The sequence below is a fragment of the Sminthopsis crassicaudata genome, chromosome 1, assembly GCF_048593235.1.
Source record: "Sminthopsis crassicaudata isolate SCR6 chromosome 1, ASM4859323v1, whole genome shotgun sequence".
In the NCBI taxonomy this organism is placed as follows: Eukaryota; Metazoa; Chordata; class Mammalia; order Dasyuromorphia; family Dasyuridae; genus Sminthopsis; species Sminthopsis crassicaudata.
This window is the reverse complement of record NC_133617.1, coordinates 129,001,015-129,016,123: the sequence shown is the minus strand read 5'-3', so window position 1 is coordinate 129,016,123 and position 15,109 is coordinate 129,001,015.

Sequence of the window (15,109 nt, the reverse complement as noted above, 5' to 3'; positions counted from 1 at the left end):
TTTTAAATTCTTTGCATTTTACCTTAGCAATGCACTTCGGGCATACACAGAAAATGCAGCTAAGTGACAGACTGACTTTTGTCTTACTTTTGTTCATCTTTTTGACAAGAACTTTCCTTCCACTGTGATGTGGAAAGGCCTGGATGGCATTTGGAAAGGCCCAAGCTGGGCCAGGGTTTGGAGCCCTGGGTACATTCCTTTCATTCTAGATGCAGATCCAGCAGCAGAGGAATTGATCCCCACCAGAGACATTTGTGACCTGGGGATCCAAGAGAAGGACCAGACAACAGCCCAGAGGGATCACCCAGATGTCAGCAGCCCTTCAGACGCTGATGGCAGCAATGTTCCTCCTAACCATGACACCAGAGATAGCAGACACAGTTCCAGTGTTGCAGCTGAAATGGACTGTCTTGGGTGATGTGCAATATAAAGACTGTAAAAGGATAATAGGCCTGCTTGCTCCTCCCATGGCTACTTGCCATATGGTGGTCTGGGAGAGGCTTTGCCCTATGCTTTCTATGCTTTTAAATTAGTGGGTAAAAAACCAACAAACCCACCTGCCATTGTTATTGAGACAATATTACTGGACATGACTTTGCTTATGTGCACCTGTGAAACTAGAATTGCTCTAGAATTGTGAAAAGTGCAATAGAGAATTGTGAGAAACTAGAATTGGTCTGAATTGTGATAAATGTAACTAGAATTGTGACAACCTACCTCACTGATATTTGATTGTTAACTAGAATTGCTTCTCGGTCTTTTGGCTAAGATCAAGTGTAATTGTTAACCAGAATTGTGTTGTTTTACCTTGTTGACTTCCCACCTCAGTGTTGACATCCTACCTCACTGGCATCCAACCTCTTTGGCTTATTATCTCGAGTATGACTTTAATGACTGGTGAACACTTGGCCACTGTTGAGCCTAGTTCTCATCATCATAATTCTGTTTACTGATCTGCTGCTTTGTACCTCCTTGGGCATAAAACTCTATTATCTCATGGATCAAGTGAACTATAGCTGGTGCTAAAAGTTTAGCTTGATGAGATGTGCGGTTCCCGCAAAACAAGAGAAGGGAATTGTAAAGGTCCTTTAAATGGGTGGCCACTGTGCAACAGGAGATTTAAGTGGCCCAGAAGTAATCTCTGTGGATATAGGACTGCCCTGTCAGTGGGATCCTGGCCATATTGAGATAGCTTCGTAATGGGTGACGGCTCTCACTGCTTGGCTGTGTGTGTGACCTCACAGGCCCTTTATAAGCCCACTGCTTGCAGCCAGTCACTCTCTTTAATCTGGCTCCTTAGACTGGGGTAGCCGAGCCAAGCTGATGGATAGCCAAGAGGTAAGGAGTTTGGTAGAGAACACATGGGTCTTCAGACCAGGTGTTCACTAGGGAGCTAACAAGTCAGGGCATTAAGTCAGGGCATTATGTGAGTAGATATAATAAAGGTTTTTAAGATTACATGTGGCTGTTCTTGAGTGCGCTACTGGTTATTAAACTATAGATTCAAGAAATTGTGGCCAGAGACCTTTGAAGGCCTCAGAAGAGGCAAGCCGGGTAGAGTTGACACTGCAAAGATCAGTGGTCAAAGGTACTCTGTTGGGCCTAGGACAGACTGGTAATAGTAACTGCCAAGAAGGCATGTTACAACTACCCCTGCTTTTTTGAGCTGAAGCATAGTAGATTCTGCTCTAGCCTTTTACCTATACTCTGTATGTATTGCCTGCATCAAGTGTGTTTCCTGTAAATAACATATTGTAGGATTCTAGCTTTTAATCCAGTCTGCTATCCACCTCTGCTTTATGGGGGAGTTTACCCCATTCACATTTATGATTAAAACAGCTAATTCTGTATTTCCTGCCATCTTATTATCCTCAAATTATGCTTTTCTCTTTCCTTTCCTCCTTACCTTGTATTAAACTTATGACCACTACTTGCCTCATGCAATCCTCCCTCTTTAAAATCCCTCCATCCTCCTTTCTTAAATCTTTTCCCTACTATATCAGTATTTCCTTCTATTTATCCTACCTCTTCCCTTTTCACTTTTCCCTCCCACTTTTCAATGATGTGGGAGAAATTTCTCTGTAAACCAAATATGTCTAATATTTTTTCTTTGAGCCTAATCTGATTAGAATAAGATTCACACAATGTTCATCCCTCTCCCTTCTTTCCCTCAGATATAATAAATTTCCTTTGCCTCTTCGTGATTTATATTTCTCTCTTTTTACATCCACTTTTCCCTTTTTCTGGTATAATCTCCTTTCCACCTCTAATTCCTTTTTTATATTATAACAGTAAAATCAAATTATTATGTAGTTTTTATTATATCCATACCAGAAATACAGTTCTTAGGAGTTTTTATCTTTTTATTCTTCTCTTGGGTCCTATATTTGGAGGTCAAATTCTTTGTTTAGCTCTGTTTTTTTCAACAGAAATAAATGGAATTTACCTATTTCATTGAATTCCATCTTCTTCCCTGGAAAAAAATGCTCGGCTTATCTGGGTAAATTAGTCTCCTCAGGTTTGAAATCTGCTCTCTTTCACTATAGAAGCTATCTATTGTTAGAGCTTGCTTTGCCTTTTTACTCATTTTAACAACAACAACAACAACAACAACAAAATGAAAGAAAGGGGAAAAAAAAGCAAAACTGCAGTTTGCTTTTGGGGCAATGAAGACTTTCCAAGCTTCCTCAATAGACAACAAGAATTGGCAGCAGCTGCACTGGGATCATGCTGAGTCACTGTTGGGTGGGTGTGGACAGGTCCTGTGAGATTCCAGTGCTTTGGGGTATACTCTTTACCCTTTGTGTTTATGTTGGAAGTTATATAACTTCTCTGCTGATCTACTGGCTTACTGCTAGGGCAGAGTAGCCAACTCTGTGGTAGATTACTCCCTGCAAATTTTCTGCCACAGAGACCACACCCCGCCTCCATATGCTCAGCATGAGCTGTCTCCAGTGCTCTTCCTGCTTACCTACCTGTGCCTGTGGCTGGCCTCCTCCCATGCCTGCACCCATCCAAAACAGACCTTTTCTGGTTATCTTTGAGATTATCTTTTGTTGGTACTTTGTTGTACTTCCAGTATTAGTGAGTTCTGATAATCCATCACTAATTTAGAGCCGGAATTTCATAAATAGTTTGTGAGTAGTAGAGGAACTCAGAGTGAAGTCTGTGTAATCTCTGCCATTTTGTCTCCACCCCAGCACTTTAAGATTTGAAAGTGCTTCATACACATCTTCTGATTTGAGCCTCACAACAACTCTATAAGTATTTTTAGTACTAATAAGAAAAATGAAACTTGAAGAGTTTAATTGACTTGATCAAAGTCACAGAGAGAATATCAGCATCAAGATTCAAACCAACGACTCACTTGGAAATTATGGCTTTCCTGATCCACTGCTCTTTCAGTGACATATGTGCACTCTCAAAGTATCATTTTGTAGCTGGTAGAATCATTGAATTTAAGAACTGAAAGGGATTTCTGAGACACTTTTCTAACTCATGAAGACCATAATACCTCTGTGTTTTATTATATTGTAATTATAGTGAGACAAAAAATAAAGTCACCTAAAGGTAAACTTCCTAGTGAGAAGTCTTTTGGAATGTAGTTATACAGATCCCATGAATCATAAATACACAACTTCAATGACTCCATACTCCAAATCTTTCCTCCTTAGTAGAACTGGATAGTTTACTCCACTGATAGAATGTTTGAAAACCAAAGTTCATCTCCATCATAATGAAAAAATTGTTTGTCTGCTCTCTGATGGAAAATAAACTGAATTAGATATGTAAAATACATTTATTTCTTGTTCTAAAACCCTAAGATTGACCATTGATTCTCATGATCATGCCAACCATGACATCATTTTCATATTATATGCAAGTGGTAATGAGTGGTAGTATTGATATTTTCAAGAAAGGAACAAATTGAAAAATATTCCAGAAGCACATTTTAATGACTGAGATAATTTTAAAATCATTAGCAATATAGAGAATGCCAGAACAAGAGTAGAGTTGCAGTCTAGGATGGAGAAAAGAAGAATTTAATTTTAAAAATGTCCTATTGATGTTTTGAAACCTATTTTTCCAGTATTGTTATTTCAGATACCCACTTGCTTCTCTCATATAACACTAAAATAAAGAAAATTAAATTAAGTAAAATAAACCAAAATCTAAAATTATCTAATACACACACACACACACACACACACACACACACACACACACACACACACACATATATATAGTGTTTCTTATCCACAGAATATCCCATTGATTTGGTTTTGTATTTGTTGACTTCAAGATGCCCTAGAAAGACATTCAAGTGAGAAATCTAGCTCTAAACCTAAGGAGAGAGGTCAGGTTGGAGATTATTGATTTATTTATTATCTATCATCTCTCTCTCTCTCTCTCTCTCTCTCTCTCTCTCTCTCTCTCTCTCTATCTATCTACCTACCTATCTATCATGCCTTTATCTATATAGAAGTAATGGCTGACAATGGAAAACGCATACCAGAGTGGGAAGAATACTGGATCTAAAATCAGAGCACTTGGATTCTAATCCTACCACTGATATTTGCTTGTGGACTTGTTCAAGTCATTTAACATGCTTATTAGACCTCTTTTTCTTCATCTGTTATATAAAGGGATTGGATGAAATGGCTTTTGAAGTTCCAGCTCTAGATATTTGATACTACTTTGATTCCATGACCAAGTTCTATGAAGGGGAAAGTGCAGAAAGCATATAGACCTTTAAAGAAAGCATTTTAGAATTAGTATAACTATAGATCCAGGTGGAACATACTCAGAAGCACATAATGAACCAGCAGAGAGGTAGAATAAGAATGAGGATGGAATAGTGCTCCTAACACTAAAGGTAGAACCTATTAAAAAAGAACAGTTAGCTGTGTCAAATGTTTCTGTGATATCATTGAGGATGAGGATGGATAACTCATTGAATCTAAAGATGAGGAGGTAGTTGGTAATCTTTGAGAGCATAGCTTAAATAAAGTGTGGGGGCAGAAAGAACAGTCTCCACAATTAAATTTCATTTGTGGGAAGTGGATTTGCTGGTTTGTCATTCTTGCAGTAAAAAGAAGAGCAGTGAACCATATGGTTTGTTATTTATACTATCACATCTGGTTGACTGTCATCATTTAGACTTAGCTATTTCCCCTCAGATAGAAATTCATTCCCATAAAACCCAAGCCAAACAGGACTCCAGAGTTGAGGCAAAGAATACTGAATTTCTGTTAGGCCCACTGCCTGATTTCCTGAAGCCCACTCTGATTTATTTTAGTTACTGGGCATATGGTTTATTTTCTTGGCTATGCTAAGAAAGAAATACACATGTAATGCCTATAGAAATAAAAAGTAAATTCTGTTCAAATCTTTCTTTTTTAATGAAATATCTTTGTTAAATGACAATTATTTCAATAAATTAGAAATAAAAATATACTTTATTAAACATGAATCTAGTTAGTTCTTTAGGTTTTATATTTTACTTGGAGAGCCTGATGACTATGACTATATATTAGATGACAAATGTGTAGATATTGAAATGATATCTGGGGCCAGGATGAATGGAGGGAGATATGCTGATGAATTGTACACTTAGTGGTCATAGCCAGTTTTTGTACATAGTACTATTTTTTATCAGTATCTTAAAAATTAAATTAATTTACTTTTTCCTACTCAAACTTGTGGTCATTTTGTTTCCTTATTTTGATCATGGGTCAGGCACTATTCTGATCTTCAGAGAACTTTGAGTAGTTCTGTTCCTGATCTGAACTGGTTTGCCCCAGATGACCTGATGGGCCCCAGTACTGAGTAATTACTATATTAATGCCAGAGTTAATGTGGACAACACAAAGGCTTACTCCCCTGCAGCTTAGAACTCCTGAAGATCAAGAGAATCTCCAGGTTTAGTTTACCTAATATTTGAGATTATAGATGTGTGGTACCACATTTGACTCCCATTTGAATTTTTTGTGAAAAATCAGAAATATCATTGTTTTGCTATTTTTTTCAGAACATTATTTTTAAAAAATCAGGCCCATAGCTTTGTACCTTACTTGTTTTCACTTTTGTTCTATAGATAGCAATGGTTAATTATGAGGCAAATAGGTGGTTCAGTAGATAGAGCATAGGGTTTGGAGTCAGGAAGATTTGAGTTCAAAATCTTGCCTCAGGTATGTTGTATGATCCTGAGTAAGTCACTTAAATTGTCTGCTTCAGTTCAACATATTAAATAATCCCAACTTTTTTTTTTGGTTCATATTAACAAAATCTCATTTTTACAGGAAGTACTGATATCCAAAATTTCCTTCAAAGATGCAGATTGGTAACTCCTTTGCAACTAATATTCTCAAAAAGATGCTTGGAAAAGAAACCTGGACAGGTTAAGTGCCTTTGGTCCTTCCTGAGTAGTTTATACTGTTCATCATATAGTATCTTGAATGTCAGTTATAAACAGAAATAAACATTAGAAAGATCTGAATCTGTGAATATGTGTATACTTGTGTATGAATACTCTATATCTACAAGTAAATGTATTCATTGACTGAAATAAGAATCATTTAAATATTTAGTTTCAATTTTTCACATTTAATTGAAGTAAAATTAGATCATTGTCTGTAGGGCTCACAAAAGAAAGGGCCTTCTACTTGTTAAAATCTCTTTACTTTGAAATGAACAGCGGATAAAGAAAGCCTCTATATCTAACAAATCCATATCTATTATCATCTATCTATATCTATCTACATTTATCTATTTATCTAAATATCTATCTATCATCTATCTTTTTCCTTGAGGCACTAGTAGCTGAACTTCTGCAATTAGCTGACCATTTCAAAATTGCTGACCATTTTTATGGAGATATGTCTGTTTAAAATGTTTATATTGTCCATTGACCAAAAAAGAAATGAAAAGAACTCTGTTATTTGTGTTTGATCTTTTAATGATTAACCAATTATATTTGCTTTTAAAATAAAATATATATTTCAAAACTAATATTGTTCCCCCCCCCCCCCCTTTCTCATAGCCATCCCGGAGTGACGTTGCACCTAAAGGAACTAAAATTTCCATGGTGTTTTTTTGAATTGCAATGACAAACATTTGATTTTTAAATTATTTCATCGAGTAAAAAACGAACAAAAAATAATTCTTTGGGGCTACTATATATGTGTTTATCATGAAAATTGTCATTCTTGATCTTTATTTGGAGAGAAAATAATTTAAAATTCTGCCTTGAGAAATATGATTTTAGAAAATATCTAGACTTTTTTGGGTGCACCCTATATTTTGGAAACAGCTGTATTATCTATTTATCAATCATTTAATTATATTTTTCATTGTTACCATTCAACATCCAAGCAATTTCCTAAAGTATGGGCTTTGTTTGTACTACTAAATGTGTTTCAAGTGCTAATGTAAGTTTATGCTTAATCAACATAAATTTACTTCAAAAATGTATTCATATGCAATTTAAAAGTGTTACTTAGTATTTGATTTTCCATTACACTAATGGCTTAATGAATAATGTATTTGTTTTGAAGTCATGAAAACCTGAATTCAAATTTTGCCTTTTGGATATATCACTAAATCTCTTTCAGCCTTAGTTTCCTCTTTTGTAGAATGTGAATAATAAAAACATTTACATCTCAGGGTGTTTTTGATTATCAAGTAAAAAATAAAGATATTTAAAAGTTCTGTGCAAACTTTAAAGTGCTATATAAAAGCTAGCTATAATGGTAGTAATGATGTCTTTTGCATTCTACTTGAATACATAATTTAAAAAAATGAATTCAGTTGAATAAATAATACTACATGCAATATTATAGATATCATATGGTATTACCTAAATTAATTTGGATTGGAAGTTGGGGGAATAGTGGAAGAGGAATGAAGAGAAGCTTATGGACTTCAACATCCATAAATGAAATGTTATGAAGGGTAAAAATGTCAAGATTTGTTAACTCTTTGGATATGTAGGATACATTTGTAGAACTGCAAAAAGGTGCTGATATTTTCTAGGTAATTCACTAGCATCAACTAGTGACAGAATCATTATTCTCCTCATAGAAAATCAAGATTTGAGGGAAAACAACTTGAGAACTGACTGTAGAGAGTACTTGGCTGGTGATTAAGAGACCTAGAGGTTTTTTCCTCTGAATTTGGCAGAAACATATTGTCCCAAGTCTGGAAAACACCTATAAAATACAGAGGAAAAGGTTGATTAGATGATCTCTGAGGTCTCTTCTTAGTGTACAATTCTTTTTGATTTTTTTCTATATCTAAAAAAAATTGAAACAACTTTGGAGCAATTCAGAAATTGAAAATTTTGAAGCTATTTTTATTCCAGGAAGACAATCACATTCTAAGATGTGTGAGTTTTTATGGAATGATAAGAATGAGTTTCTAAAATCACAATAATTATTATTACATTATGTGTTAATCACTACTAGCCTGTGTTATATTGCTATACCTCCCATGTTGATGGATATATGTATACCTGTTTTAATTGAGACCCTTCAGTAACCTGTTAATCTGGTTTGATTCCCTATTTCCCTTTGGTGTCTTTATCTCCCTTCCTGAGATGTCAGGGAGGATGTGCTCACCTCCTTTTTTTGTGTGTTTTCACCCCTTTTTTCTAAGAAGTCAGAGAAGACATGATCACCTCCTTTTTGGGGTTCTCACTTCCCTGAGAAGCCAGGGAGGATGTGACCCCCTATGCTCTAAAACAAACAAACAAAAAAAAAGTGGGAGATGTTATGGGCCAGAACTCTGTACTTGAAACAAGGATTCTTACAAAGTGTTGTCAGTGGAATTGATAAGACAATGGTTATCTAGGTTAGCATGGTGATTAATAGTTCTCTAGTTCTGTACATGTACTTAGAACTTAATATAGTTCCACAAGATTCATGTTTATGATAATGTAATTAGAATAGAGAATATAAGCTGGGACAAACTCAACCAGGGTCAGAGTTGAAGAAGACAAAAGACTGGAGGCAGGAGCTCAAGCTCTTGGAGCTAAGGACAAACATTCATTCTATCTTCATCAGCCTTGTGATGGTTGGCCTGTCCTCCTGCTCCCCCCACTGAGAACAAGGCCCATCTCAAGGGCCTCAAGAAAGCTAGCCGGAACCCAGGCAAGGAGGCAATAAAGAATTTGGATTTTAATACTTATTCTTGTGGTGATTACTCTACTGAAAAGAAGGCTGTTTCAGAGAAGTCCAGAAAACCAGCTGGAACACTACAGTTATTTAGAACCCATACACTCAAATCTGCCTAACAGCATTTTTGTTATATAAGCTGCCTGAGTAACATCAGTGTTTTGAAATTAAAAGATACTGTCCTATTGCAGTTTGATATTGATTTCCTTCTCTTTTTCCAGTCCTTTGTCAAAATGTGAAATTAATGATAGAAATAACCATTGGTAGAGAATGAATGATTTTTTTTTTGAGAATCCACATAATACCATCATACATCAGTCTTTCAAGGATCCATGATTTACTGTGAGTGGGTATTCCATTCACTAATGCAAGTACAATCTACCTTAGTAAATCATCTTCATAAGTTGTTGTGATAGAAAAATTTATCATCTGGTTGCCATGTGGGGATAATTTTTTTTCTGAACTTGATTGGGCTGGTTCATTGTCCTAACAGAGAATCTGGGTCTAAAATCCTTTCAGATTGATATAGCTTCATCAAGTTTACAGGCTACTATCCAGGTCTTCAATAACTCAAGGTCACACTAGAGAAGTACAGAAGGACTGTAGGGAGGGATATAAAACTTTATGATTTCTATTACCCTAAATTATGTATGGATTATATCTTTTAAAATTTTAATGTTGCAGAGAATTTAGAGCTCAGAGGAACCTCATTAATCATCTAGTCAACTGTCAAAACATAAATTTACAAATAGTAAACATGAGAAGGGGGGTTTGACCTCTGGTCTTTTGATATTAGAGTCAGTAAGCAGTCAACTTTACCATATGTGTCATATCTGACACTGTATAACACTTTGTATTGACAGATACTTGGAGCATCAGGGAACTTTTGCTTTCAACTAATGATTTCCTTTAGCAATGTGACACTAAAAGATATAACAAAATCTATTATATTAGTCAATACAATCAATACTTAATTTACAATAATTAAGCATCCACTATGTGCCAGGAGCTCTGCCAGGCACTAAGGATAAACATTCAATAATGTTTATCCTCACAACAATTTTATATTCTAGTAGTGGCAACAACAACACATATATTTTCAGGACAAATATTGAAATAATAAATACAAGTAGTTAAATACAAGGTAGTATGAGGGCATTAGTAGTTGAAAGAATCAGGGAAGAATTGATTTAACCAATGTTGCTTGAGTTGTGCCCAATTAAGAGGTTTTTCAATAATATATATGAGAACTGATGAGGTCCTGAACTAAAGTGGTTATTGTGTGAATAGAAAGAAGGGAGAGATTATTTAAAGATAAGAATGGCAATTTTTATTAACCGTTTGGATATTTGGGGTAAGGATGAATAGTTGAGGAAAATACCAGTTACAAACCTGAGAATATAGAAAATGATAGAGCTTTGAACCTAAAAAGATAAAATGAAGAGGGGTAGTTTTATAGGAAAATATGATGAGATAAGTTTTGGACATATTATATGACCTCTAGAACAACTAGTTTAACATGTCCAAGAGCAATTTGATAATGTGGGATTGTAACTCAAAGTGAGGAATGGAACAAGAAATATAGATCAGGGAATTGTTAGTATCAGCATGACAGCTAAAGTCATAGAAGCTGAAGAAGTCAACAGGAAAGATAGAGGACTTAGGACAGAGCCTTGTGATGTACCCATATGTAGGAAGGATAACCTGGACAATGAATCAGAAAAGAGCTCTGAGAAGGAATAATCAGACTGGTTAGAGGAAAATCAGGATATAGCAGTGTGATGAAAATCTAAAAAAAAGAAAATATCAAGGGAAGAATTATAGCAATTGACCATATCAAAGACTCAAAAGATCAAGATGGATGAGGATTAAGAAAAAAGTCATTTTTTTTTTGCAACTGACTCAATAACTTTAGGAAAAGTAGGTTTCAGTTAAGGAATATTAGAAGGTGGATAACAAAGAAGAGCATGAAAATAAAATAAATGGAATTACCTACTTCTGATGGCTTTCTCAAAGAGTTTATGCATAATACTGAGAAAAGATATAGGATGAGCTAATAGGCATGGATGGAATGAGAATAAGCATATGGTTCTTGGTTCTGCTTATTTTGCTTTTAATTATTTTGGTAAGTCTATTTGCATTTTTCTACAATCAACAACCTCATTATTTCTTATAGAACAATAATATTCATCACAATCATATAAATTTTGTTTAGCTATTCCCCAATTGACAGGCATTCTCACAGTATTCAGTTCTTTGCTTCCACAAAGAGAAAGTTTTATAAATATTCAGAGCATATAGGTTATTTTCCTTTTCTCCAAATTATCTTGGGAAATAGACCTTGTAGTTGAATTGCCAGGTCAAAGGTTATAGGTAGTTTAAAAATCCATTGGGCATAATTCTAAGTTACTCTCCAAAATGGAAAGATCAGTTCACAGTGGCAACCTATTGTGAATTAATTAATTTTTCCACATCCGCTTCAACATATATTACTTTCTCCTTCAACCATTTTAACTAATCAATAGGTGTAGAGAGATATCTTAAGGACATTTTATTGCATTTATCTAATTTAAAAAGATTTACAAAAATTTTTTCCATGTGATGAAAAATTGTCTTCATTTCTTCATTGGAAACTTCATGTTCATATCCTTTAATCATTTATCAGTCAGGGAGTGACTTTTATTCTTATAGATTTGACAAATCTATACTTGAAACCTTTACATACATAAATGAGATCTTTAACTGAGAAATTGTCTATAAAATCTTTTCAAATTTTCTGCCTTTTTTCTGATCTTGACTATATTTATTTTATTTGAATAGAACTTTTTAATTTAACATAATTAAAATTATTCATTTTTGAATGTTTGGGCTAACTTTCTGGAGGTCCTCTGGAAGAGCCTTGATCTCAGCACAATAGTCACCACGAGGATGGATAAGAATAGAGTCCATATTCTTTATCTTCTCCTTCACAGTCTGTGTCTGTCATAGTCTGACCCAGTCTCAGTCTGACCCAATCTCCTCCAGCATTCTGACAGTTTGCCAGTCTCAACCAGTCTCTGTCTCCTTCTGACTTTGTCCCCAGTTCTTAAATACTCCATACAATTACATCATTACATATATTGAATATATGCCAATCTAGAATGATTATATAATTATATCAAATTAGAGTGATTACATATCATTATATCATACTAACTATATGTGAACTAGAGAATCATTATCTCATCAACTCCATTGAATTAACACCTTGTTTCAAGTATACTTCTTCAGAGTTCTGGTCCTCTACACATCTTATATCTATATATTTGTTCTCTAGGTCTTGTTTATTCATAAATTGTTCTTGTATGTATAAAGCTAATAAGTAATATGATCATGTTCTAATTTTCTTGTAATATCTTTCTTTATACCTAGATTATCCATTTTGATCTTATCTTGATAAATCATGTAAGATATTATGTCCAATTTTTGCCAAACTGTTCTCCAGTTTTCCCAGCCCTTTTTAAATTAAATGAGGAATTCTTATCCCCAAACTTAAATCTTCAGTCTGGTCACATACAAGGTTATTATATTCATTTGCTGCTATAAATTGTGTGTTTACTCTGTCCCACCATTTTATATTTTTTTAGCCAGTACTAGGATAGTTGTGTACTTTAAGTACTTTAAGTTTAAGTACTTTAAGAAAAGTGCTTTAACTTAAGTACTTTAAGAAAAGTACTTTAAGTTTAAGTACTTTAAGAAAAGTACTTTAACTTAAGTACTTTAAGAAAAGCACTTTAAAGTATTTAAATACCTTAAGTTTAAGTACTTTAAGAAAAGGTAGTAAGAGATAAAACATTTAAAATAATTTTAGACAGTATAAAATACCTAGGAATACCCTGACCAAAACAAACCCAGAAACTATTGATTATTCATGAGTAGGTAGGGCCAATATAATAAAAAGGTCAATTTCACCTAAATTAATTTATATATTCAATTGCACACCAATTAAATGATCAAAATTATTTTACTGAACTGGCTTATAAGGTATAGTATCAGGGAGTTGCCTGGTATATCAAGTGGTTAGATGATTTGCCCAGGTTTCAAAAGATGACAGCAATGGATATTTTCCAGTAAATAGTATCTATCTGAAATTCTATTTTGTTCTTACAGATAATTTCATAAAATCCCTTTCTCCTTGGGGAGAAAATAAGCCATTTAAACAAAAAGAACACAAATAAAATCTGAATTATGTTATCTTATTCCAAGGATACGTCTAGTTGTATTACTTTCCTTCTTAGACAATGGTTGTTCATTTTTCTCAAAGAGGACCCAAATGATACCACTACAAAAGAGTCAAGTTATAGTCAGTCCACCTGTGACTGATCAGACAAACTCTCCCTGTCACAGATTGGGCTTAGTCTATATAAATATTTGTCATGAATTCTCTAAAAGTGAACATCTGACATTTTTTTTTTTCAATTCTGCCAATTCTGCTTTGCTTACAGAGTACAACACTTTTTTTGATTTGTGCACACCATGCTGGGTGGTCCTATGCCAGTGTCTCCCATCTCATAAGATCAATTCCAAAGTTCTTAAGAGTGATCTTTAGAGTGTATTTCTATTGCTTCTTCTCACCACCATATGAACATTTCCCTTGTGTGAGTTCTCTGTATAATAGTCTTTTAGGCAAATGTATATTTGGCATTTGAACAACATGGTTAGCCCACCAATGCCTGTTTGGATGTATTTAACTTTTTTGTTTTGCTGATACACACATGCATTTATGCATACATATAAACATACATGTACATATACTTATGTTTACGCATATATTGTTATATGCAAATTTGCTATTGGTACACCTACTATATGTTCAAATATAAAGTATACACATTTCTTTGCCTGTCTCTGTGTCTGTCTCTTTATCTGTTTCAATCTGTTTCTTTGTCTGAATTGTATTTCTGAATCTTTTAGCTTTCATCTCTATCTCTGTCTCATGGTTTTTTGAATTTCTATCTCTCTCAGTCTCTGTGTCTGTCTTTGTTTGTCTTAGAACTGGACCTGTGATTTCATTAGTATAAAAACCAGTGAATTCCTGAAATAAGGAAATGCCCTCTATCAATTCAGGTTGACATCTTTCCTGAAATTTAGTTTTAAAGATCATCCTAAGGCATTGAGATGTGACTTGTCTAAGGCCACATAGAAAGTAAGTGTGAAAAGTAGGTATTGAATCAAAGTCTTCTTTGATCTTCTTAAATCAAAGACCAGAGATCTATCCAGTACATCTGGTTGTAAATATGTATACATGTGTGTGCATATACATACATACATATATATATATATATTATATACATATATGTATATACATATTCAGGAAAGTGAAGGATAACAATTTCACCTCTTTTGCTTAGGTTTATTCTGGTTCAGTCAACTGTGTACCATGACAGTAAAGAGGATTTGGGGAGTTAAGTAAGAAACCATATCCCAGATTCTACACAGCTTTTGTAGAATTCTTTTAATTCTTCAGCACACATTATTCCATTCCTTCCTGTGGTTTCATGTGGGTGCAGAATAGTTGTGTTATTTAAATTTTCTTTCCCTTACATTTGAAGGTTTCTCCTGGAAACTTGCAGAATGTGTTGTTAGTGAAGTTTTTTTAATTTAAGCACCATAATTTTTAGAGTTTGTAGCAGAGTTGTTTTTTTTTTTGTTTTTTTGTTTTGTTTTGTATTTTGTTTTTGTTTTCTGGAAGTGATCTGTGGATTCTTTTAATTGGCACTTGGTTTTTGTGTTCAGGGGTTCTTAGTAATTTTCTTGTGTTATTTCTTGCATTATTGTGTTCAGTTTTTAACTTGTGCTCTTCTGAGATACCTGTAAATACTTAATTTGTTTATAATGCATAATTTCTTTCAATGTCATTGTTATTTCTCTTCTTCCACCTAGTCATTTTTTTATAT